Below are 24,725 nucleotides of genomic sequence, written 5' to 3' on the forward strand. Positions count from 1 at the left end.
TGTGGGATAGACCACGCCTCCATTTTGGATCATTTTCCTTTTTTTCCCAAAGTAGTTTATTTATTCACATGTTTAACTAAAAAATGTCTACAAACTGGTAGAACCAAACAGCTTGTATTAAAAAGCAACAGCTTTCTGCTACATTCCTCTTTCATTATCCGTCTCACTTCACTTTGAGAGTTATCTTTTTATTTTTTGAGGTAGCTGATCTAAATCTCTTAAAAAAAAATGTGTTTGTAGCACTATTCCTTAAGTGGTCACATTCTAATGTATCCATTGATTTTGCTATGCCAAGTGAGGATTTAGCTACTGAAATTATTACTCTTTCCCTGGAACTCCTACCTTCATAGTATTGCCATTACTTTTAATTCACTTTTCCATTAGTTTTATATGTTTAAATGTTTATAATATATTTTTATTTCCTCTAACGTCAACCATAAATGATACTGTTTTACACATTTGTCTTAGTTCATTTTATCTGCTATAACAAAATATCATGAACTGGGTGGCTTATAAACAACAGTAATTTATTTCTCACCATTCTGGCTGCTGGGAATTCCAAGATCGAGATACCAGTAGATTCAGTGTCTGGTGAGAGCCTCCTTCCTGGTTCATAGAGGGCTAACTTCTCCTTGTGTCCTCATATGGTGGGAGAGGCAAGGAAGCTCTCTGGAGCCTCTTTTATAAGGATACTTGTCCCATTCATGAGGGCTCCACCCTTTCGACCTAATCATATCCCAATCACCCCCATCTTCTAATATCATCACCTTGGAGGTTAGGTTTCAACGTATGAATGGGGGAAGGGGCACAAACATTTAGACCATAGCAACTTTACTCCAGAAAACAAGGATATTAGAATTCTTTTCCTATAATGTTGTTTTCCTTTTCTTTCCATTTATTAAATTCTGTCATCTGTGCTTTTACTTTAGTATACTTAAGTTCAGTAATATTTCCATTCTCTTTTAAAACCATATGAAATCTTTTCTATTTTAAGTATAGGCTGATTCTAAAATTCTAAAATCAACAAAAATTTTCTAATCAGGGACTTCCCTGGTGGTGCAGTGGTTAAGACTCCATGTTCCCAATGCAGGGGGCCTGGGTTCTATCCCTGGTCAGGGAACTAGATCCCTCATGCATGCCGCAACTAAGGAGCCAGCCTGCCGCAACTAAGACCCAGCACAGCCAAATAAATAAATAAATATCAAAAAACAATTTTCTAATCAAATATGTCTATGTGAAAATCAGGGGCAGTGGAACAAAATGATGTAATGTGATAAATAGGTGAAAGATAGCCATACTTTTTTTTTTTTTCTTTTTAACATTCTTTCCATTGACAATGGGGTTGAAGCCTCTTGCTTGGATCTGTCTGGGCTTTGTGACTGTTTTGACAAATAGAACATGGCAGAGCTCATGCCATGTCAGTTTCTAGGCCCAGAATTTAAGAGATGGCAACCTTCATTTCTGTGACTTAGAAGACCATGTGAGGTACCTCAAGTGCCATGGAAACACATTCTGGGGCTTCACTGTTGCGAGAGAGGACATGTAAGCACTTGTTTGACAGTCACAATGGGACCTGCACTTTTCATCCATTTCTTCCAAAGTAGTAGACTTAAGAGTGAATCAGTCTCGTACCCTCCATACCATCACCTACCATCTGAGTACAACTGAATGACCTCAGTTGATGCCACATGGAATAGCAGAATTATCCAGCTAAACAGTGTCCACATTGCTAATCTACAAAATTGTGAGATTTAATACAATGGTTGTTCAAGATTTTTTTTTTTAATGCCGCAAAAGATAACTAGGAGAGTATTACATTTCCTTATTTGTTCAAGATTTTTATTTTCCCAAAATTTTTATTGGATTTTTCTTTTTAAGTTGTCAGATTTGTATCTATTATATGATTAATTATTTTCAAATGATCCATCATATCAGCTATTCTCAGGATTCCTCTTAACCCCTGGAAATCCCCTTCCACATTCTCACCATCTTCCTTCTATAAACTGTAATGACTGATTCTTAGATCTGATACAAATCTGTCATCTTGGGGCCTCCCTTTGTTGCTCTATTTAAATGAAGTGAAAGTTTCCTGAATCCCATATCGTCTGCTTTTATGTTTCACTTACTTGCTTTGATAGAGTAGGTTTACGAGAGAGAATGCTTCCGAGGTAAATGTTCTTACTCCTTGAATATTGAATGTATTTTGGGCTCTTGCCCATGACTGAATGGATTTAGAATTTAAGATTCAAATATATTTTCTCTGATCTTTAAAATATTTTTTTCATTGTATTCTAAAATGCTGCATGTATTTTATATGAGAAAGTCAATGTTAGTCTTATTCTAATTCCTTCGGGTAATCTCTTTGGTGCCTTAGGTGTTTCTTTTCATTCCTTGTACTGAACTATTTTAGCAAGTGAATTTTTGCAGGTGAAGTGGTTTTCTGGTACATTCAAGCAATAGATTAGAGGGGAAAAGGACTCCTGCTGCTTTTTTTCTCAATGTTTTCTTGTTTGTTTCTCTCAAAGTGTAGGCATTTTTTAAAATGGTATTTGAAATAATTAGTGTTAAGGATCTGCTACTAGTGGATGACTCATCCAGGGAGTGATTGCTGTGAAAAAGATTGTTTTTTAAAGTAGAAATAAAGAACTACAGCACAGGCTATTCCACTAACATTGTTACACAGTCAGCTGCTAGCTACTCTGGTTAAAATCAAGACACCTCACTCTAAATACACCGTCTCCTTTCATTGGGCAGCATGATGGGCTCTCAGAAGAGATGGTGTGTTGTCTCTGAATGACTTAGTGGATAATTGGAAGGATCGTGAGCAACGATTAATAATGATACTTTTAAGTTTGACATTTTTTTCCCTCATTTCTGTGATTAAATGTTTGCTTCTCCCTCAAAACTCACTTGAGAGAGCTCAGTAGTGCTGCATGAAGGTGCTACATTTGTAAGGGTTTAGAATTTTGGAGTTGTATGCCACTCTGATTTTCACACTGTAAATGACAAGAATGCACAGTGGAAAGGAAACATTTAAATAAAATTAATTCGAATGAGAGATTTATAGGATTTCAATTGCAAACTGATGTTGGTAAGGTAGACAAAATTAACAACAATTAGCCAAGACACATAAAAGTAAAGCCAATAAATCAACAATGCAAGCCAGAAAAAAAAAAAAAAGTAAAACTTCAGTTGTACACATTGTGATTAATGTGCTTTGTGCACACAGAGTTAATTGTTTGGCATTACCAAAGGCAAACCTCATGAATGAAAGTTTTAAAAAATAAGAGTTGCAATGAATGAAGAATGCATTCAACATTCCTTATTTTCTTCCCATTTTATAAATGAACTTTTTTTTTCTTCTTCTGTTTTTAGATCATTTGTCTCTCTTCTAAGCCATAAAAGTAAGGTGTTGATTGACTCTATCCTTTTAGATAAGATTTTTCTGTTTTGGTCTTCAAAAATGACTGATTTTACAGTTTTCAGTCAGAAATCAATTTACTTCCATATCTGCAACTCCTAGTCCACCATTAAACGAGAAAATATGGAAAACTACTAATGAGGAAAACTAGATGTTTAAAATATGTATAAATTCAAATTATTGCTGAGATACATTGACAGAGATACAGGTTTTTTGTTGTTTTGTTTTGTTTTTTTAAAGCAATCCCATTTACAATTGGATCAAGAGAATTAAATACCTATGAATAAATTTAACCAAAGAGGTAAAAGACCTATGCACTTAAAGCTGTAAAACACTGGTGATAGAAATTGAAGAAGATACAAAAAAAAAAGAAAAGAAAAGATAGTCCGTGTTCATGGATTGAAAGAATTAATATTATTAACATGCCATACTATCCAAAGTGATCTACAGATTTATTGCAATCATTATAAAAATTCCAATAGCATATTACACAGAACTAAAACAAATCATTCTAAAATTTGTGTGGAAACACAGAAGACCCTGAATAGTCAAAACAATCCTAAGAATAAAGAAAGAAGCTGGAGGTGTCAGACTCCCTGATTTCAAACTATACTAAAACGTTATAATATCAAAACAGTGTGATAGTGACACAAAAACAGACACACAGATTAATGGAACAGAACTGAGAACCCAGAAATAAACCCACATATATGTGGACAATTAATCTACAAAAAAGAAGCAAAGAACATACAATGGAGAAAGGACAGTCTCTTCAATAAATCGTGTTGGGAAAACCGGACAGCCACATGCAAAATAAAAAACTTGATGACTGTCTTATACCATACACCAAAATTAACTCAAAATGGATTAAACACTTGAATATAAGACTTGAAACCATAAAATTTCTAGAATGAAATATAGTCAGTAACCCTTATTGACATCAGTCTTAAGGAGATTTTTGTGGATCTGACTCCAAAGGCAAGGAAAACAAAATCATAAATAAACAAATGGTACTACTTCAAAGTAAGAAATTTCTGCACAGCAAAGAAAACCATCATCAACACACACAAAAATGGCAACCTACTGAATGGAAGAAGATATTTGCAAGTCATATATCCAATTAAGAGGTTAATATCCAAAATACATAAAGAACTCATACAACTCAACAACAACAAACCACTCAATTAAAAAATGGGCAGAGGGTCTGAATAGACATTTTTCCAAAGAAGACATACAGATGGCCAACAAGCACATGAAAAGATACTCAGCATCACTAATCATCAGGGAAATGCAAATCAAAACCACAGTGAGATATTACCTGACACCTGTTAGAATGGCTATCATCAAAAAGACAAGGAATAAGAAATGTTGGAGAGGATGTGGGGAAAAGGGAACTCTCATACACTGTTGGTGGGAGTGTAAAGTGATGCAGCCACTATGGAAAACAGTATGGAGATTTTTTTAAAACATTAAGAATAGAACTACCATATGATCTAGCTATTCTACTTCTGGTTATTTATTCACAAAACACAAAAACATTAATTCAAAGACATATATGTACCACTGTGTTCATTGTTTACAACAGCCAACATATGGAAACAACCGAAGTCTCCATTGTTGGATGAATGGATGTAATGGAGTACTACTCTGCCATAAAAAGAATGAAGTCCTGCCATTTGTGACAACATGGATGGACCTTGAAGATATTATACTAAGTGAAACATGTCAGATGGAGAAAGACAAATTCCAGATGACTTCATTCATATGTGGAATCTAAAAAGCAGAACAAAACAACCAATGAACAAGCAAAATAAAACAAATTCATACAAAGAATAGACTAGTAGTTACCATAAAGGAAGGGGGTTGGGGTGGGTGATATGGGTGAAAGGGATCAACTGTATGCTGATGGATGGCAACTAGACTTGTCGTGGTGATCACTTTGTAGTGTATACAGATGTTGAGTTGTATAATGTAGATGTATGCATTGAGATGTATAATGCTGTACAACTGAAACATATATTTTAAATCATATATTAAAAATAAATACATAAATATAACTGTATAAATGAGAATTGATGTTGAGATACACTGATAGAGGTTTATAGGGTTTTTATATGATGATACAACGCATGTTGCAAACATTTACAAATATAAATATCAGTAAAGTTTTGAGCGACAAATTTAAAAATATTAACCCTCATGTGAAATGCCATTAAAAACATTCTTTCCTCAATATTCTAACTTGAGACTACTAATAATACCTGTCTCATGTACTCCACAGAATAACTGTAAGGATTATATAAAATAATATATATGAAAAACCCTTTAAAATACAAAGCATCGGGCTTCCCTGGTGGTGCAGTGGTTGAGTCCACCTGCCAATGCAGGGGACACGGGTTCATGCCCTGGTCCGGGAAGATCCCACATGCCGCAGAGCGGCTAGGCCCGTGAGCCATGGCCGCTGAGCCTACGCGTCCAGAGCCTGTGCTCCGCAATGGGAGAGGCCACAGCAGTGAGAGGCCCGCGTACCACCAAAAAAAAAAAAACAAAATACAGAGCATCATATTACTCTAAACTGTTTTCATTTTTATTATCTAAGATTTTGGCTACCTCTTATGAAGTGGAATCACAGATCCTATTGATAAAAAGAAAGACAGATAAAATCCCTGATCAAATCTATCAAGAATATTAAAGATCTTCATAGTCTCTTTGTTGGATTCAGTAAGACCTAATGCTTGTAATCCTCCCCACCACACACATATCCACTGCCCCTGGCCCCCAAATATAGGTTATCAGTGAGGGGTTGGTGCCACTTTAGAACCCCCTTGGTCTTTAGTATGTCTTCAGATCGTATACCCTGACACTTGAGGTCAGAGGAAGGCCATCTGAGTTTCAATTCACTCTAAAGACGTATTCAAACATACTTGAAATGCTCCATCAAATGTAGAGATGGTTTTAATAGCATTGACTAAAATCAGTTACTCTTTTAGTACATATATCTTCTCCAACAAAATGAAGGACACATAATCTCCACAAGTAGAAACTATTTGGCACACTAAAAAAGGAGGCCCTAAAAATATGTCAAATGATATTATTAAAGTAATATATACTTTTTAAAACATTATTACCAGGCTGTAAATATTGATTGAAAGCTATACATTCATGTCTTCAGTCAAAGTAAATTGACTCACTACTTTTAATTAAAACAAGATACTTCTCCTTGTCTCTCACTCCCCTGACTCTGTACCCACGTGATAAAGCTTGTATAGCGTCAATTTGTACTTGCCTCTACCCCCTTTCATTTCGATGTAAGTTTGTATAAGTCATCCCTGCATACCCAGATCCTAAATGCTGAATTTAACATAGTCAGCTTCAATAAATGTTAGTTGGATTGAATTGTACCTATTAGGTAATTATGAACTTTAAGGATGTGGACCTTATACATTGAACCTTTTGGGTGAAGGGTGGAATTATATTTATTCTCTTCACCAAAAGCTATCATGCTCATGTATTTGAACTCTTTGAGATTTCAGAAATTCTCAGCAAATGATTACTGGCAATTCTATTTCTTGCAATTAGTCTGTTTTCAGCCATATAGCTGTTGCAGTTGCTGACAGGTGATCTATCACTTTGTCTCAAGATATCGTAGCAACTGAGTGAAAATTGCCACGTGAAACATTGGTATGATGTGGAAAGAGGGAGAAAGAAGTGAATGGGCATAGCTTCTAATTGCCGTGCCACTTCACCTGTCCTGAGGCATTGACATTCAGGGAAGTACGGTCTACTGGTTTCTAGAAACCAAGGTTCATGGCAAGCCTGTTATCTTTTTAGAGATCATGGCTTACTTAACCCAATTCCAGAATAGTTTTCTACTTATTTGAAGTATTTTCATGAGAAGAATACTATCAATTGTTGATAAACGTGGCAGATCACACATTACACATAGCCAGCACACCCAGTTATTTCTTTTCCATTTTGTTTAATGAATAGTTCTTCTTCATTTGATTATTTCCATTTTCTTCCCTCCTAAATAATTTCTGAAAACCTTTAAACTTTTTTATTTATTTATACTCCAGTCCGTGTCTAAAGGAATTTTAAGCTGCAAGAAGAGGCATTTGAATGGAGAAAAATAGCCATGCATAGATTTGCACATGATAATGTTCAAACGCCATATTTGAAACTACGATGGAAAGGGAACATTATTAAAAATGTACATTTACTACTGTTGATTTCTTCTGAGAATATTTACTGACCACTAATTTGGAAGATAGTGAGATTTAGCAGTAAGTCAAAAGAATTGGAATAAGAGTGACATTGTGCTGAGGTTTGAGTCCAGGTTCCAAAATTCCTTGCTATATGACTTCACACAAGTCGTTTAACCTTCGCTGATCAATTTCCTTAGGAGCACAAGGAGTTTATAATAGAACCTACCTCAGAGCTTCTTTTGTGTGTGGATGTGATACACATAAGCCTTTTAGAATGTATAAACATGTAAGAAGGTAATAAGTATTTTCTGCACGCATGGTACTTACACCTTATGTGCTTTGTATATCCATTAAAAAAATATTGTCAGAAAAGGAAGATAACGAACGTGAAGAATGAAGGGAATGTGTAAATGCACCCAAAGGATAATGCCTTGTAGATAACACATGATGGTGCAGCCTCGATAATATCTAATTAAATGAAACTAAACTATCCTTGTTTGAATATGTATTACATACTGACCCTTGCATTTTTTAGATGAGAAAACTAAGGCTTGATGTGACATGAGCACTTCCTCAGGTTGGTAGAAAATGTGTAGCAAGACTATAAGCTAGGCTTTCCCTAGAGCCCTCATTTAGCTGCCTCACCAGGTAATCACTTTCTGTAAACTTTACATGAACCACTGGGTAGGCCACATTAGCCAATTTTCTTTCCACAGCTCAAGAGCAATTTTCTTGAACCAAAGAGGGAAAATGAAATTGCACTCCTGAAAGTATAGCATACTGGTTCATATATGCTACTCTGGCACTTGAACTTAAACATGTCATTTAGCTTCTTTGGATAAATTTTCTAAATAAAAAACAATATCAATAACAACAACAAAACCTGAAAAAAGATAAACCTACAGTAGATGATCTCAAATACTTCATAAAAATTTGTTGTATTGAAAGTGTGTTAGCTCCATCAGTGGTATAGTACGAAAGTCTTATTTGACATAAGATGGTTTTTTTAGTCTAGTATTCATTTGTACTGTAAAGGGGCTTAAGAGCTCACTGGAAGGTACTTGAACTATTTTCTGTTTTTGTCATTTCTGTACAACACTGTAATTGTATTTGCTTCCAATAATGCCAGTATACATTTATTATATATATCAAAGTAGTGAATTTTTTATATTGATCAATAGTCTTTAAGTGGAAAATCAGAATAATGTATCTAATCCATTTTAAATATTATTTCTGCACATTTGATTTCTCAGTAAAATAATTTCTTAAAGGAAAGCACTTAACTGTTTCTGTACAAAGTTTAATATTCATGAAAGACAAACTATTTTCATGTGCTTTTATTATGGATGTTATTATTTTTATATATGTTATATATATTCATATACATGTTATTCTTATATCTGCTTATGTAAAAAATAGTTTTGTATTTTGATGTATTGAAAGCATTTCAAAAATAAAGGTCCTTCAGTGTATATATTTAAGAAATATAGCTGGAAACTAAAGTTTTGCCTGTACCAGAAACTCTTCTGAAAGAGATTCAACTAAAGGAAATCAAAGATGAGTAAGTCAGAAAACAAAGAATAGGTACAGCTTAGAAAAGTTGAGGGTAGGTTTTGGTGTCACATGGATCTCAGCTTAAAATCTGTTTCTTGCTCTTTTAGGCTGTTTGGGCGTCAACCTCCATCATTTTAGAATGTGACTACTATATCGTAATCAGGTTGAGTGATTCCACAGAACCCATTTCTCTCTTGTCTCTCTCCTATAATCCATGGTTTTCACTTGCAGAGTCTGGTGATGGCCCTATCTTCTTTCTAAGGATAGAAGACGGACAGAGCCTTAACCAATTAATGCATCCCTTCTCCAGTCCAAGTTCATGACCTAAATTGCTCAACCCGGAGTGAAACTCAGCAGCCTGGCTTGATATATGGGAGTAAAAAGCACTGCCCCTCTTGGTAGTCATAGCAATCCCCATTACCACTGGAGGCATTTGTTGTTCCTTAAGCCACCCTGAAAATTCAGTAGATCAGGGCAGAGCTCAGAAAATTCCTGGGGGAAATTTAGAGCTTTGATGTCACTGAGATCCAAATCTGGTGAAGCCCCCCACTACTTGCAGTCTTTTCAATTATGTGTACCAGTACCCTTCCTTTAGTTTTTCAGAACATTTGAGGTGAATTTTCATGTATTTGCGATGTAAACCCTTGACTTAGCGAGAAAATAATCCCCGCAGTCTGCGGGTCATAAGGTTTAACAATACAGGTTGACAATCCTTACTTTTATTCTCTGAGGAAAGGTGTGCTTTAGAATTCAAATTTTTTTCGTTTTTAAACAGGAGATGTAGCGCATATACTATATAATAGCTAACACTGCCAGAGGGATGGGTGGCAGTAACCTGTAATCAAACTCAGCATTTCTGCAGCAAAATGTGTGAGCAATCTCAATTACTGTTTTTTTTTTTTTTAAAAAAAAGACTGCAAATAGCCTAGTGATTGTTCTTTGCAGACATTGCTAAAATGTGAATTTTGAAGAAAAATCTTGATGTATAGCTCTCTGGATTTTAGATTTGCAGCTAAGGACATGTGTTCTTCTCTCTTTCTCTCTCTGTCTCTCTCTGTCTCTCTCTGTCTCTCTCTTTCTCTCTCTTCTTTGTACACACACACACACAAACACACATGTATGTAAATATATGTGAGTATAAATGTTATATCATATTATGGGTTCTTACCTGCTTTATAAAAAAGCCACGTTGTTCAGTTATTTGTGATAGAGAATGCTTCCTTATGAATAAAATTTATAGTCAAATTACATCCTTATCTTTATTCTCATCATCTGCAATATTAAAAAGATGGATTATAGTTTACTCTGTCCTGTTTCTAAAATGTACTTAGACTAAACTAAGAGCAAAATTTGCTGGAATGTAAAAAATGTATTTTGGTCAGATATATTTTAATTGGATTTTTCACCATTTCCCTTCTTTGACACAGATCCTATTAAATATCATTCTGACATTCATTATGATAAGTAACCCAGCTCTTGGCAAACATATGCTATGTCAGCAATTTTGTTTCTGTTTCTGATGACTGATAAAAATGGCACAAGTGAGTCCTTGCTACAGAAATTTTCAGCAGAGGCAAAATAAGATTTTTACTCTTATAGTAGTTTTTTCCCCACTAAAATCATATGAACTATGCTAAAATAGATATAACACTCATGATGTAGTTAAGAAAACTGTGGGAACAAAGGAGTAAATATTGTATTCAGAATGTAATAGATAAATTTGAACTTCAGATTTTTCCTATTACCTATATTGATCATTTTGTTGGGTTTTTTTTTTTGTTTTGTTTTTTGTTTTTTTTGTGGTATGCGGGCCTCTCACTGCTGTGGCCTCTCCCGTTGTGGAGCACAGGCTCTGGACACGCAGGCTCAGCGGCCATGGCCCACGCACCCAGCCGCTCCGCGGCATGTGGGATCCTCCCGGACCGGGGCACGAACCCGTGTCCCCTGCATCGGCAGGCGGACTCTCAACCACTGCGCCACCAGGGAAGCCCTCCTAGCTTGATTTTTGCCTTTGAAGTAGAAATAATTTGCCTTTTATATAGTCTTATTCTTAATTCACGAGGTTTATTAAGGTCTCTCCTCAAATATTTAGCATTCTGACTGTATCTGTCAGGACATAATTAAAAACCACAAATCCCACTGTAGCTATTTTAAGCTAGACATAAATTCATTAAAATATCAAGAGAGTCCATCAAATATCCTACAGTGCTAGAGAACCAGACCAGGCATCTACACAGCCAAGAACAATGATCGTGTTATGCCACTTGTGTGCCCTAGTGAACAATGTACTTCAGCAGCTACTGAGCACAAGAATGACAGCCACTAGTATAGCAGTGCTCTTCTGACCTTGCATGTTGCTACACCTGCCCGCTGGCTGTTTCCCATCACGCTCATGAAAATAGATTCCCTTGTAGTGTCTCATTCATGTTCCTCTCCTCCTAATCAACATCCCAGGGGATGTATGCAAACTGCGAAGCCCGTATCAAATATCTGAGCTTGGCTTCGAGGGAGTTGGGAATAGGTTGCTGGCTTTAACTTTACGGAGCAGACGTTCGTAAAGTGGCTAGTCCTAAAATTTAGAAAAGTGTTTAAAATTCCTGGGTGACCAAATAGCACGGGTTATTTTGGTCAAAATAATACAATTTGAAAATAATTTAAAATTTTTAAAAAACCTAAAAATCATAGTGTTACAATGCTGATGGTGGAAACAGCAGTGCTGGTAGTAGAAATACTAATTATAATATTGCCACATTGGTGGATAGCCATGCCATTTCTGGTGACAGGGAAAGTGTATGCTGAATGCATATTGTTCTTGGGCTTCATTGCTATTACCTGAGGCGTCAGTATCTTAATCTTGGGCAGCGGTAAATTTGTCTTAGACATCAGTTGCTTTGACAGTAATGAGGAGTGATGACATTGTTTTTGGTGGTCAATGGTAAAAGAGCCTCATGTTCTGCGAAGAGCAAAAGCAAGAGCTGTCCATAGCGAGGCCAGCATTGCCTCAGAAGACAATTACAAGTACTTTACATATTAAAGAGACCTGTTTCTTGCTGAACCAATAGGACACCTCTGAAGGACTCCAGCAATATTTGGAAAGAAATTGTGGGGAAGTTAAAGTCTCCACTAAACAGCTAATGTTAAGATTCTGTTTCAACCCCGAGCTACATGAGGTCTGACATTCACATTGATTTCAATGTTTTGGAGTGACTGCATTCTCATATTATGAGGAAAATCATTACCAGTAAATCACAGAATCTAAATGTCCATGTAACCTGGAAAAGTTTAGGTTGTCATATAATATATATATTGACTTTTAAATATTTGTAATAAAATTGAAATCTCCTATGGGAGGGAGCCCAACTTAGAAAAGAGTTAGTGCTTCCCTGGTGGCAGAGTGGTTAAGAATCCACCTGCCAATGCAGGGGACACAGGTTCGAGCCCTGGTTCGGGAAGATCCCACATGCCACAGAGCAACTAAGCCCGTGCACCACAACTACTGAGCCTGTGCTCCAGAGCCCGTGAGCCACAACTACTGAGCCCGCGTTTAGAGCCCGTGCTCCACAGCAAGAGAAGCCACCGCAATGGGAAGCCCGCGCACCACAACGAAGAGTAGCCCCCGCTCACCATGACTAGAGAAAGCCTGCGTGCAGCAACGAAGACCCAACACAGCCAAAAATAAAATGAATGAAATAAATTTATAAAAATAAAAAGCAACAAAAAAAAAGAGCTAAATGCAAAAGATGTAAATGCAGAACTGCTCTGGAGGAAGCAGAGTTTTGGAGAGAAAATCAATTAAAAATTGGTAATTTGGAACACGGTAGTTTGCAGAAATCAAAATTACTTTTTTGGTGGCTGATTTACTGATTTTTAATTGCCTTAAAACAAATCCTTGTTTGGCACGGTAGTTTGGAGTCATCCAGGCTGGTGCAGAGCCAAAGCAGGTAAGCACTAGCTCATACCTTGCATGTTACCATCTTGGACGTGGAGGGGGAAAAACAAAAGGCTGTTTCAGAGAAACTTAGAAGATGGTGTGGTAAGGAGTACTTTTCTCTCGGCAGCCCAGCAATTTTATCTTAGGATTGGGAGGGCACAGGTAACAATTACTCGGTACCACCTTCTAGTTTCATTCAGTTTGCTCAGTCCCACCTAAAGTGCTCAAGAAAAAGAAAAAATGTTCATGTGCCTAGACCTCATCCCCAGCCAACTTATTACTCTAGATAATAAAGAGGTATGTTATAAAGAAAATATCACAGGCTTTGGAAACAAATATCTCCCAGTTGTGGCTCTGCCATTTTATAGCTATCATAAATAGGGTTATTAGGGAGGATATATACATAGGGGTTAAGAAATTGAGATCTCCAACCATAATCCCTTTATTGAAATTCAGCTTTGCCACTTACTGCTGTTTAACTGTAGTAAGTTAAAATTAAAATTACTTTTTTTTGGTGGCTGATTTACTGATTTGTAATTGTTCTTTCCAGTAGTTAAATCTGAGCCTATATCCTCCATTGATTAATCTGGAGCTAGAAACATCCAACCCAAATGGGTCCAAATAGAGTTATCACTCTATGAAATGTGAAGCTTGACAGAAGAGTCAACAGGATTGAGCTAAACTTGAACTTAATCACACTCTTGCTATCCTCCCTCTTTCTGCTATAGTGATCCTGCATGGTATTTAGGTCCTGCCTTCTCTAACGGTTCTTGTCTTGTCCAAGTTATAATCAATTATAATCTCTTATAATCAATTAAAAATTGGTAATTTGTAGTGTTTTCATTTCTCATTCTAAATAAACATTCATTTTATGCCTAATTTTGTATTGATTGTTTCATATTCTTGAAATCGGTTTTCTAAAACTGCATGTCTGTTTTGAAATTTGGGTAAAAGTACTGACTCCAAAAATCCAGTGTTTCATGACATGGCTGCTGTTAGCACATGGGGAGAGTAATTTTTCACTGTGGCTGAACTTCCATTGCAGAACATATGGCAATAAATGCGTGTTATGACTCCCCTTCGTCCAAACCACCCTCTTCTGTGGTCAGTGTGACAAGCTAAAATAACCCCACAGGTTTCCACAAACTCCTGTCAGGGAACCAAGCCAAAGAAACTAGATAATATTCACCAATACTTCATCCAGGGTAGCAATTATAGATATTGAAACTCATTGGTTTTGTGTATCAGTGTGTATAGTGAATAGAGAATGAGTTATGACAGAATATGGCTTCACAGGTTCTCCTCATATTTTTTGTCTCACAGTAAGGAGATTCTTTATATCATGGGTTGGCGAACTACGGTCTATGGAATCCAGCCCTGTGGCTTTTTTTGAAAGGGCTGCAAGCTGAGTATGGTTTTTATATTAAAAGATTGCATAAACAAATAAAAAAGAATATGCGATGGACACTATGTAGAGCTTGCATAGATTAAATCATTTGCTCTCTGGCTCCTTACAGGAAGAGATTGCATTCCCTGTTTTAGATTTTGCCTCAGTCATTAAAATCAGGTTAACTGCCCACTCTCACCATTTTCTCTTAACAAGGCTTATCCTGTGGCTATCATAGTGGCCCAGCCTGGTTGTCCATATGGCTAGAATTTAAGTAAGGAAGATAGTGAGAAAAGTTTAGAGAGGAATAGGTGATTGGGAATAGGAAAGGAGTTTAGGAAAAAAGTAGGGTTAAAATTTTTTTCTGTTATTTTAAATTTATTTATTTTTATTATTTATTTTTTGTTGGCTGCGTTGGGTCCACGTTGCTGTGCGCGGGCTTCTCATTGTGGTGGCAATGAGAAAATTTTAAAATTTAAAATTTTTAAATTAAAAAAAAGTAACTTAAAAATAAATTTAAATTAAATTTTTTAAACGATTTAAATGATTTTAAATTTTAAATTTAAAAAAAATTAAAAATTTAAAATTTAATTGATTTCCAAAGAAATCAATAGCAGAATAACTGAGGCAGAAGAACAGATAAGTGACCTGGAAGATAAAATAGTGGAAATAACTACTGCAGAGCAGAATAAAGAAAAAAGAATGAAAAGAATTGAGGACAGTCTTAGAGACCTCTCAGACAACATTAAATGCATGAACATTCGAACTATAGGGATCCCAGAAGAAGAAGAGAAAAAGAAAGGGACTGAAAAAATATTTGAAGAGATTATAGTTGAAAACTTCCCTAATATGGGAAAGGAAATAGTCAATCAAGTCCAGGAAGTGCAGACAGTCCTATACAGGATAAATCCAAGGAGAAACATGCCAAGCCACATATTAATCAAACTATCAAAAATTAAAATACAAAGAAAAAATATTTAAAGCAGCAAAGGAAAAACAACAACATACAAGGTAATCCCCATAAGATTAAGAGCTGATCTTTCAGCAGAAACTCTGAAAGCCAGAAGGGAGTGGCAGGACATATTTAAAGTGATGAAAGGGAAAAACCTACAGCCAAGATTACTCTACCCAGCCAGGATATCATTCAGATTTGATGAAGAAATTAAAACCTTTACAGATAAGCAAAGGCTAAGAGAATTCAGCACCACCAAACCAGCTCTACAACAAATTCTAAAGGAACTTGTCTAGGCAGGAAACACAAGAGAAGGAAAAGACCTAAAATAACAAACCCAAAACAAGTAAGAAAATGGTAATAGGAACATACATATTGGTAACTACCTTAAATGTAAATGGATGAAATGCTCCAACCAAAAGACATAGACTGGCTGAATGGATATAAAAACAAGACCCATACATAAGCTGTCTACAAGAGACACACTTCAGACCTAGGGACACATACAGACTGAAAGTCAGGGGATGGAAAAAGATATTCCATGCAAATGGCAATCAAAAGAAAGCTGGAGTAGCAATCCTCATAGCAGACAAAAGAGACTTTAAAATGAAGACTATTACAAGGGACAAAGAAGGACACTACATAATGATCAAGGGATCAATCCAGGAAGAAGATATAACAATTGTAAATATGTATGCACCCAACATAGGGGCATCTCAATACATAAGACAAATGCTAACAGCCACAAAAGGGGAAATCGGCAGTAACACAATCGTAGTAGAGGACTTTAACACCCCACTTTCACCAATAGACATATCATCCAAAAGGAAAATAAATAAGGAATAAATAGAAATGCAAGAGATTTCTGTGCATTCATTTTGTATCCTGCTACTTTACCAAATTCATTGATTAGCTCTAGTAGTTTTCTGGTAGCATCTTTAGGATTTTCTGTGTATAATATCATGTCATCTGCAAACAGTGACAGCTTTACTTATTCTTTTCCGATTTGGATTCCTTTTATTTCTTTTTCTTCTCTGATTGCTGTGGCTAAAACTTCCAAATCTATGTTGAATAATAGTGCTGAGAGTGAGCAACCTTGTCTTCCTCCTGATCTTAGTGGAAATGCTTTCCGTTTTTCACCATTGAGAAGGATGTTGGCTGTGGGTTTGTTATTTATGGCCTTTATTATGTTGAGGAAAGTTCCCTCTATGCCTGCTTTCTGGAGGGTTTTTATCATAAATGCGTGTTGAATTTTGTTGAAAGCTTTCTCTGCATCTATTGAGAAGATCATATGGGTTTTTTCCTTCAATTTGTGAAAATGGTTTATCACATGGATTGATTTGCATACATTGAAGAATCCTTGCATTCCTGGGATAAACGCAACTTGATCATGGTGTATGATCCTTTTAATGTGCTGTTGGATTCTGTTTACTAGTATTTTGTGAGGATTTTTGCATCTATGTTCATCAGTGATATTGGCCTGTAGATTTCTTTTTTTGTGGCATCTTTGTCTCGTTTTGGTATCATGGTGATGGTAGCCCTTGTAGAATGAGTTTGGGAGTGTTCCTCCCTCTGCTATATTTTGGAAGAGTTTGAGAAGGATAGGTGTTACCTCTTCTCTAAATGTTTGATAAAATTTGCCTGTGAAAGCCATGGTCCTGGGCTTTTGTTTGTTGGAAGGTTTTTAATCACAATCTCAATTTCAGTGCTTGTGATTGTTCTGTTTATATTTTCTATTTCTTCCTGATGCAGTCTTGGAAGGTTGTGCTTTTCTAAGAATTTGTCCATTTCTTCCAGGTTGTCCATTTTATTGGACTCCCAATAGAAAGAAATTTTGTATTAAAATTAAAATTTTAAATTTTAAATTTAAATCAATTTAAAACTTTAAAGATTTAATGTTTATTAATTAAATAAATTTAAAATTAATAAAATCACAGATAGACAATGCTAAGTGTTGGCCAGAAATCGGAGAAACTTAATGTTGGTGAGAATGTAAATTGTAATTTGGTACAACCACCTTGGAAGAAAAAAAAATGTATCCCGTTTTAAGATTCTGTTTCAACCCCAAGCTACATGAGGTCTGACATTCACATTCATTTCAATGTTTTGGAGTGACTGCATTCTCATATTATGAGGAAAATCATTACCAGTAAATCACAGAATTTAAATGTCCATGTAACCTGGAAAAGTTTAGGTTGTCATATAATATATATATTGACTTTTAAATATTTGTAATAAAATTGAAATCTCCTATGGGAGGGAGCCCAACTTAGAAAAGAGCTAGTGCTTAAATTAAATTTTTTAAATTTAATTTAAATTTAATTTAAAAATAAGAAATTTAAATAAATTTTATTTAAAATATTTTATTTTATTTTTTATTAAATTTATTTTAAATAAATTTAAATAATTTAAATTTAAATTAAATTTAAAATCATTTTAATTTAATTAAATACCGTGCAATTAGTAATTATTGCATTTACATACTTTGTTCTCTCACCATGACTAGAGAAAGCCTGCGTGCAGCAACGAAGACCCAACACAGCCAAAAATAAAATGAATGAAATAAATTTATAAAAATAAAAAACAACAAAAAAAAGAGCTAAATGCAAAAGATGTAAATGCAGAACTGCTCTGGAGGAAGCAGAGTTTTGGGGTGTGGAAAAGGACCCCACTCCCTCCACTCACCTCCACTTCCTAATCTCTCCCTGTCTCTTTACTTCTCACAAAAGTTTCTGGGATACTTCGCAAGACCATCTGTAAATTTATTTTCTTTTACTCACTTTGCTCCAATTTCTTAAATTATTTCACAGGTTTTCACACTGTGTTCCATGGTGTCCTAGAGTTACACTGAGATATCTCAGGGACAACCTTGTGAAGACACAAGGAAACCAAGAAGATGTGAGGTTAGGCCTTCATGCATATTTCGTCCATATTCATTCCACCTGTATATATCTTACCTTTGCTGTAATAAAATTTTCATTTAAGTCCATAGCAAAAATACAAAATTTTTAAGTAATTGATTTAAATTAAATTTTAAATTTTTTTATTTTTCTTTAAATTAAATCTGTGAGTATCTGTAACCTAATCTTCAGGGCTCCTCAGTTGCCTAGGAACCTAAAGACCTGGGGTTCTCCTTAGGGAGCATATGGAGGGAGTAGCGGCCCCAGGCCTGAGCCAGAGGCTTGCTGCCTCAGTATGGGAGTCAACACCTCAGCCCTAGCATTACTCCTAGGGCTGGGTACTAGCAGGGGTCAGAGGAAGCATGCCTGCAGTGGAAAGCTGCCCCTGATGGACCCAGAGGGAGCATCTCCAACTCTCTTCTTGATGCCAAGGAGAAGGATATGAATAAGATTCTACTCAGTCTTAGCTGAGGTCAGACTGCCTATGGGCAAATGAAGGGAACTGGATTAGAGAATATAGAGGAAAGCTAAATTTATTTAAAAATTTTAAATAATAAATTTAAATTAAATTTAAATCAATTTAAAACATCTGTAAAAAAGAAGGGAATTGACAAACTTGGAGGATTTGAAAGATAAAATCATAGAGCGCTAAAAATGAGTATGATTCAATCATCAATACCAGTTTCTTGCTAGAGCAGTGTAATAGAATAGCTATAATCTCTAAAGCAAAGTGAGTAAAAGGAAATGTTTTTGAAACAAATGAAAGTTGTAGATTTCTTGACAACGAATCACCAAGGGAGATCATGAAAGTGTCTCGCTAAAGAATTTGAGTAATGGAAAGGAATTTAAAAAAAACTACTTCTGTGGGATGACTTAACTGCTTTTCTATCAAAAGATGAGGGTTAGATTAGTAATAGCCCTGACATTCTATGGATTTTTAGTTTTTATTTCTGTGTAAATCTAACATTTACATACTCCTCTTATTTGTTCCCAAACAAATCCTCCAATGATAACAAGCACTAAAAACTATACTAAAAAAAAAACCTAAAAACAAAATATGGACAGTCAGAACCCTAGGACAAATGACAAAAGGAAAGCTTTTGGGAAGTCTGAGGTCTTCTGCCAGCATTCAGTAGGTATTCTTTGGAGTTGTTCCACATGTAGATGTAGTTTTTATGTACTTGTGGAGAGGAAGGTGATCTCCATGTCTTACTCCTCTGCCATCTAGAACGCACCTTCTTCAAATCCAAACACAGCCTCTCCACACCTTCCGAATTTGGATACTGCAGGGAGACATTCCTGGTTCCTGGTATTTGTGCCCCTTTGATCATCATCCACAGCCCGCTCCTATTCTTTTGGTTATATCCGTTCTAGTGGGTAGTGTTATGTCATTGTGCTTTTAATTTGCATCTCCCAGAAGAATAATGGTGTTAAGGACCTTTTCATGTGTTTATTAGCCATTTATATATCTTCTTTAGAGAAATGTCTCTTGAATTATTTTGCTCATCTTTAATTGGAATATTTGACATTTTAATATTGAATTTAGAAGTTATTTACATATTCTGTATCCATTTTTATATATTTTATAAAATATATCATTCATTTAATTTATATTGCTCCATAATAAGTTACCACTAATTTAGGGGCCAAAACAGCACAAACATTTATAATCCCACAATTTCCATGGGTCAGAAGTCTGAGCATGGCCTAGATGAGTTCTCTGCTCAGGGTCTTGGAATGATATAATCAAGATTTTGACAGGACAGTATTTTCCTCTGGAGGCTCAAATGGGGAAAGATCTGCTTCCAAGTTCATTCAGGTTATTGGCAGAATTCATCTTCCTTTTGATGTGTGAGTGTTGGTCCTGGCTTTTTGCTGGCTGTTGGCTGTTGGCTACTCAGTTGCTTAATACATGAACTTCCTCATCATGGCTGCTTAGTTCATCAAGCCAGTAAGGAGAAGCTTGTTCAGCTGCTAAGACAGTCCTATACAACATAACTAGCAGTGGGAGTGGTATCTCATCACTGTTATCATATCTTTTAATTTGCAAGCATGTGAAAGGGCCTGCCTACATTGAATAGAAAGGAGTTAAACAAAGACATAGACACCAGGAGGAAACTATGGGGGATTATCTAATGTCTGTCCTCCACGTATCATTTGCAAATATATTCTCCCGGTCTGTAGGTTGTGTTTTCATTTACCTAAGGGTACTTTTTGAAGCATAAAAATTTTAATTTTAATGAAGTCCAATTTATCTTTTTCTCCCCTTCTTTTAAGGTTTATACTTTTGGTATTGTATCTGAGGAAACTTTACCCATCTGAAGATGTTGAAGGTTTTATTCTTTGTCTCCTTCTGGCAGTTTTAGTATTTTAGCTTTTATGTTTAGGTCAATGATCCATTTTAAGTTAATTTTGTGTATAGTGTCACGTTAGTGTTCAGTTCATTTTATTGCAGTTGGATATAAAAATGGTCCCAGAAATATTTATTGAAAAAACTCTCCTTTCTTCAACTGGATTTTTCTTAACATCTTGTTATTGACCATAAATGTAAGGGTTTATTTTGGACTCTTAATTTTGTTATATCCATATGGTGTTTTTATTACTGTAGCTTTGTGATAAGTTTTGAAACCTGGTAGTTTAAATCTTCTAATTTGCTCTTCCTTTTAAAAATTGTTTTGATTATTCTAGGTCCTTTGCACTTCTATGTATATTTTAGGATTAGCTAACCAATGTGTATAAAAATTCTTGCTGGACTATTGATAGTGATTATATTGAATCAATAGATCAATTTTGGGATCATTACTACCTTAACAATATTGAGTCTTCCAATCAATGGCCATGGCAGGTCTCTCAATTATTTATACCTTCTTGATATCCTCTCAGCAATGCTTTGTAGATTTCAATGTACAAATATTACATGTGTTTTTATAATTTTTCTTAGGTATTTTACTAATTTTGATATTATGAATAAAATTATTTTGTTGGTATTAATTTTGGATTGTTTGCTACAATCCAAATATATAGAAATATATTTAATTGTAGTATATATATCTAGCATTCTGTGACCTCTGTAGTTTAGTAGTTTCAGCAATATTTTTGTGGATCCTTTGGATTTTCTACTTATAAAATACCTTCTCTTTCTCTCTCCCTCTGTCTCTCTCATATGTCTCTGTCTCTACCTTTATCTCTCTTTTTTTCTTTCTTCCTTTCTTGCATTCACTAGAACCACCGGAACAATGTTGAACAGAAATGTCGAGTTTACATTCTTTCCTTGATCCTAAAGATAGTAGGAAAACATTGTCACTATTTTTTATGATACAAGTTGCAGGCCTTAAAAATGACCATAATGAGGTCGAAAAAGTTCCCTTCTAGTTTGTTAGATGTTTTTATTGTGAAAAGTTAGAGAATATTTTCAAATGCTTTTTCTGAGTTTATTGGAAGCATCACATGGTTTTGTCATTTATTCTATTTCTGATGCTGATGCAACCTTGCATTCCTTGTAGAAATTATGGTTGGCCGTGATTTATAATCCTTTTTATATGTTGCTGGATTCTATTGGCTAATAGTTTACTAAGAATTTTGGTTTTATTTTCTTGAGAACTATCAATCTATAGTTTTCTTTATTGAAATATCTTTATCTCCCTTTGATGTAATGGTAATACTACCCTCATAGAATGAGTTGGGGAATGTTCATTTGTTTTCTGTTTTCTGAAAGAGTTTTTGAAATGCCAGTATTATTTCTTTAAATATTTCATAGAATTTTCTAGTAAAAACATCTGGTTTGGGACTTTGTGGGAAAATTTTAAATAATTAATTCAATTTCTTATTCCCGAGGAAATTCAAAATTTTCATTTCTTCAGTCAGTCTTAGATTTTGTATTTTTCAGGAATTTGTCTATTTCATCTAACTTTTTGGCAGACTGTTGTTCATAATATGTCATTATAATCTTTTTGATTTCTATAGGGCTCATACTGGTTTCCTCTTTCATTTCTGGCTTTAATCATTTAAATGTCAGTATGCTAAATGTTTGACAATTTTCTTGACTTCTTCAAAAAAACCATCTTTTGGTGTATTGAGTTTTCTCAGTTTTCTATTTAATTGAATTCTGCTCTAATCTTTATTTTTTCCATTTTTCCTGCTTGCTTTGGAATTAGTTTATCTTTTTTTTTTTTTTTTTTCTATTTTCCTGCAGCGGAAGCTCAGTTTATTGATTTGAGATCTTTCATCTTTATTGATAGAGGAGATTACAGCTATAAATTTCTCTCTAAGCACTGCTGTATCTGCATCTAATAAATTCTGATATGTTGTATTTTCATTCTCACACAGATTGAAATATATATTTTAAACTTATTTTGTGATTTCCTTTTTTACTCATGGGTTATGTAGGATTGTGTTTAACTTCCAAATATTATAGGTTTTCCCTGGTATTAATATAACCATTTCATCTCTCTTACAGATATTCTTTACATGACCTATTTTTCCTCCTTTTATTTTCAACTTGCTTTGTCTCTGTACCTAAGTAGTGTTTCTTCTAGACCCCATGTAACTCAGGCTAGCTTTTTTATTAAATCTGTTAATATCTTTTTTTCCCTTTGAATGGAGTACTTAGTCTGTTCACTCTTAGTGTCATCACTGTTATGGTTGGATTTCACGCCATCTCTTTTCTCTTTGCTTTCTATTTTATTCATGCAGTTTTTGCTCACCTCTTTCTCATTTAATGTCCTATTTTGTGTCAAACCATTTTTATCTATTTTATTTCTTCTGCAGATTTTTATAAAACCCTTTCCCATTTATTCTCTTCCTTTTTTCTGAGGAATTAAAAGTAGATTTTAACATATTATACTCTAATTAAGAATAATACTGACTTAATTCTGGTAAAGTATAGACATGTTGTTTCTGTTGTTTCAATGTATTTTCTTCCCCTCTCCTTTGTGCTTTATTGTCATATATGTTACATATGTTATAAACCCACTATAGACTATTATACCTATTGCTGCATACAATTTTATAAGTTAATGAAACAAATGAGAAATATATCTATAGATTCTTTTATACTCACCCTATATATGCTGTATCTGATGTTCTTCACTTCTACTTAGAAATCCACCTTATTTCCTGGCATCACTTTCTTTCAGCCTGAAGGACATCCTTTGGTGTTTCTTGTAAGACAGGTTTGATAGTAACAAATTCTCTCAATTTCTTTTCCTGGATATAACATTATTTTACCCTTTTTTTTTTTTTTTTTGGCTGCACCACGCATCATGCGAGATCTTAGTTCCCCAACCAGGGATTGAACCCATGCGCCACTGCAGTGAAAGCACAGAGACTTACCCATTGGACTTCCAGGGAGGTCCCAATTTTACCTTTATATTTTAAAAATAAAGTATTTTCCTTCCACTCTTTAAGGATATCTTTCCACTACATTTGGACCTCCATTTTTTTCTGATAGAAAGTCAATCACTAATTATATTTTTGTTCTCTTGTACATGATGAGTTGTTTTCTTTTTCTTGCTGCTTCCAGGATTTTCTTTTTTTCTTTGAATTTGATTACCTTAACTATGATGAATCTCTGTGAGACTCTCTTTTCTCAGTTCATTTTCTCATGCTTATTTTTAAGCCAGTTTTCCTAGGGTTATCCCTGTGTCAGCACAATCAGTGTTCAGCCAAAAGTTGACAAGAGACTGTGTTCAAACCCCTCAGGTCAGAAGGGCTCACACTCTGAAGACAGATCTGTGTGTGTTCTGTAGAGTGCATTCAAATGCCAGGCCATTTTCAAATCTTTGCTTTACTACTTTAGTTTCTGCCAAGCAGTCTCATATCATCTCTCTCTCTCTCTTTCTTTCTCTCTCTCTCTCATAAACACACACACACACACTGTATTGTTGAACCACACAGACAGAGCTGCGGTGAGATATGGGAAGAGTCTCATCAAAGACCACTATAGAATCATCCAGTTTCTATGCAAACTTTAGCAGTTTTCAAGAATAAATGCTTCTCTGTATGTCTTTGGTCTGTTTCCAGAATGCTGAAATACTTGTTTTTGACAGTTTTATCCATCTATATAGTTGCTTTCTGAAAAAAAATACTGTTCATTTTCTTATCTCATTAGGTGGAGGTTCTACATGTTCAACTACTTAAGGTTTGATAAAACTAATTAAAATCTAATTAAACTAGGTACAGTTAAATTAACTAATTAAAGCCTATGACTAATTATTTCCGTGATACAAACAAAGAATGTAACATTAAGAGCCCAAGGAAAGATTATGAGTTGTCACGATGAAATACCAGCAGCAAAAGTCCTATACTAGCAGATATTTTTCTCCTAGAGGGAATTTGGCCCATAAAAAACATGTAGGGGATTTTATTATTATTAAA

The sequence above is a fragment of the Phocoena phocoena genome, chromosome 9 (assembly GCF_963924675.1).
Source record: "Phocoena phocoena chromosome 9, mPhoPho1.1, whole genome shotgun sequence".
Taxonomy (NCBI): domain Eukaryota; kingdom Metazoa; phylum Chordata; class Mammalia; order Artiodactyla; family Phocoenidae; genus Phocoena; species Phocoena phocoena.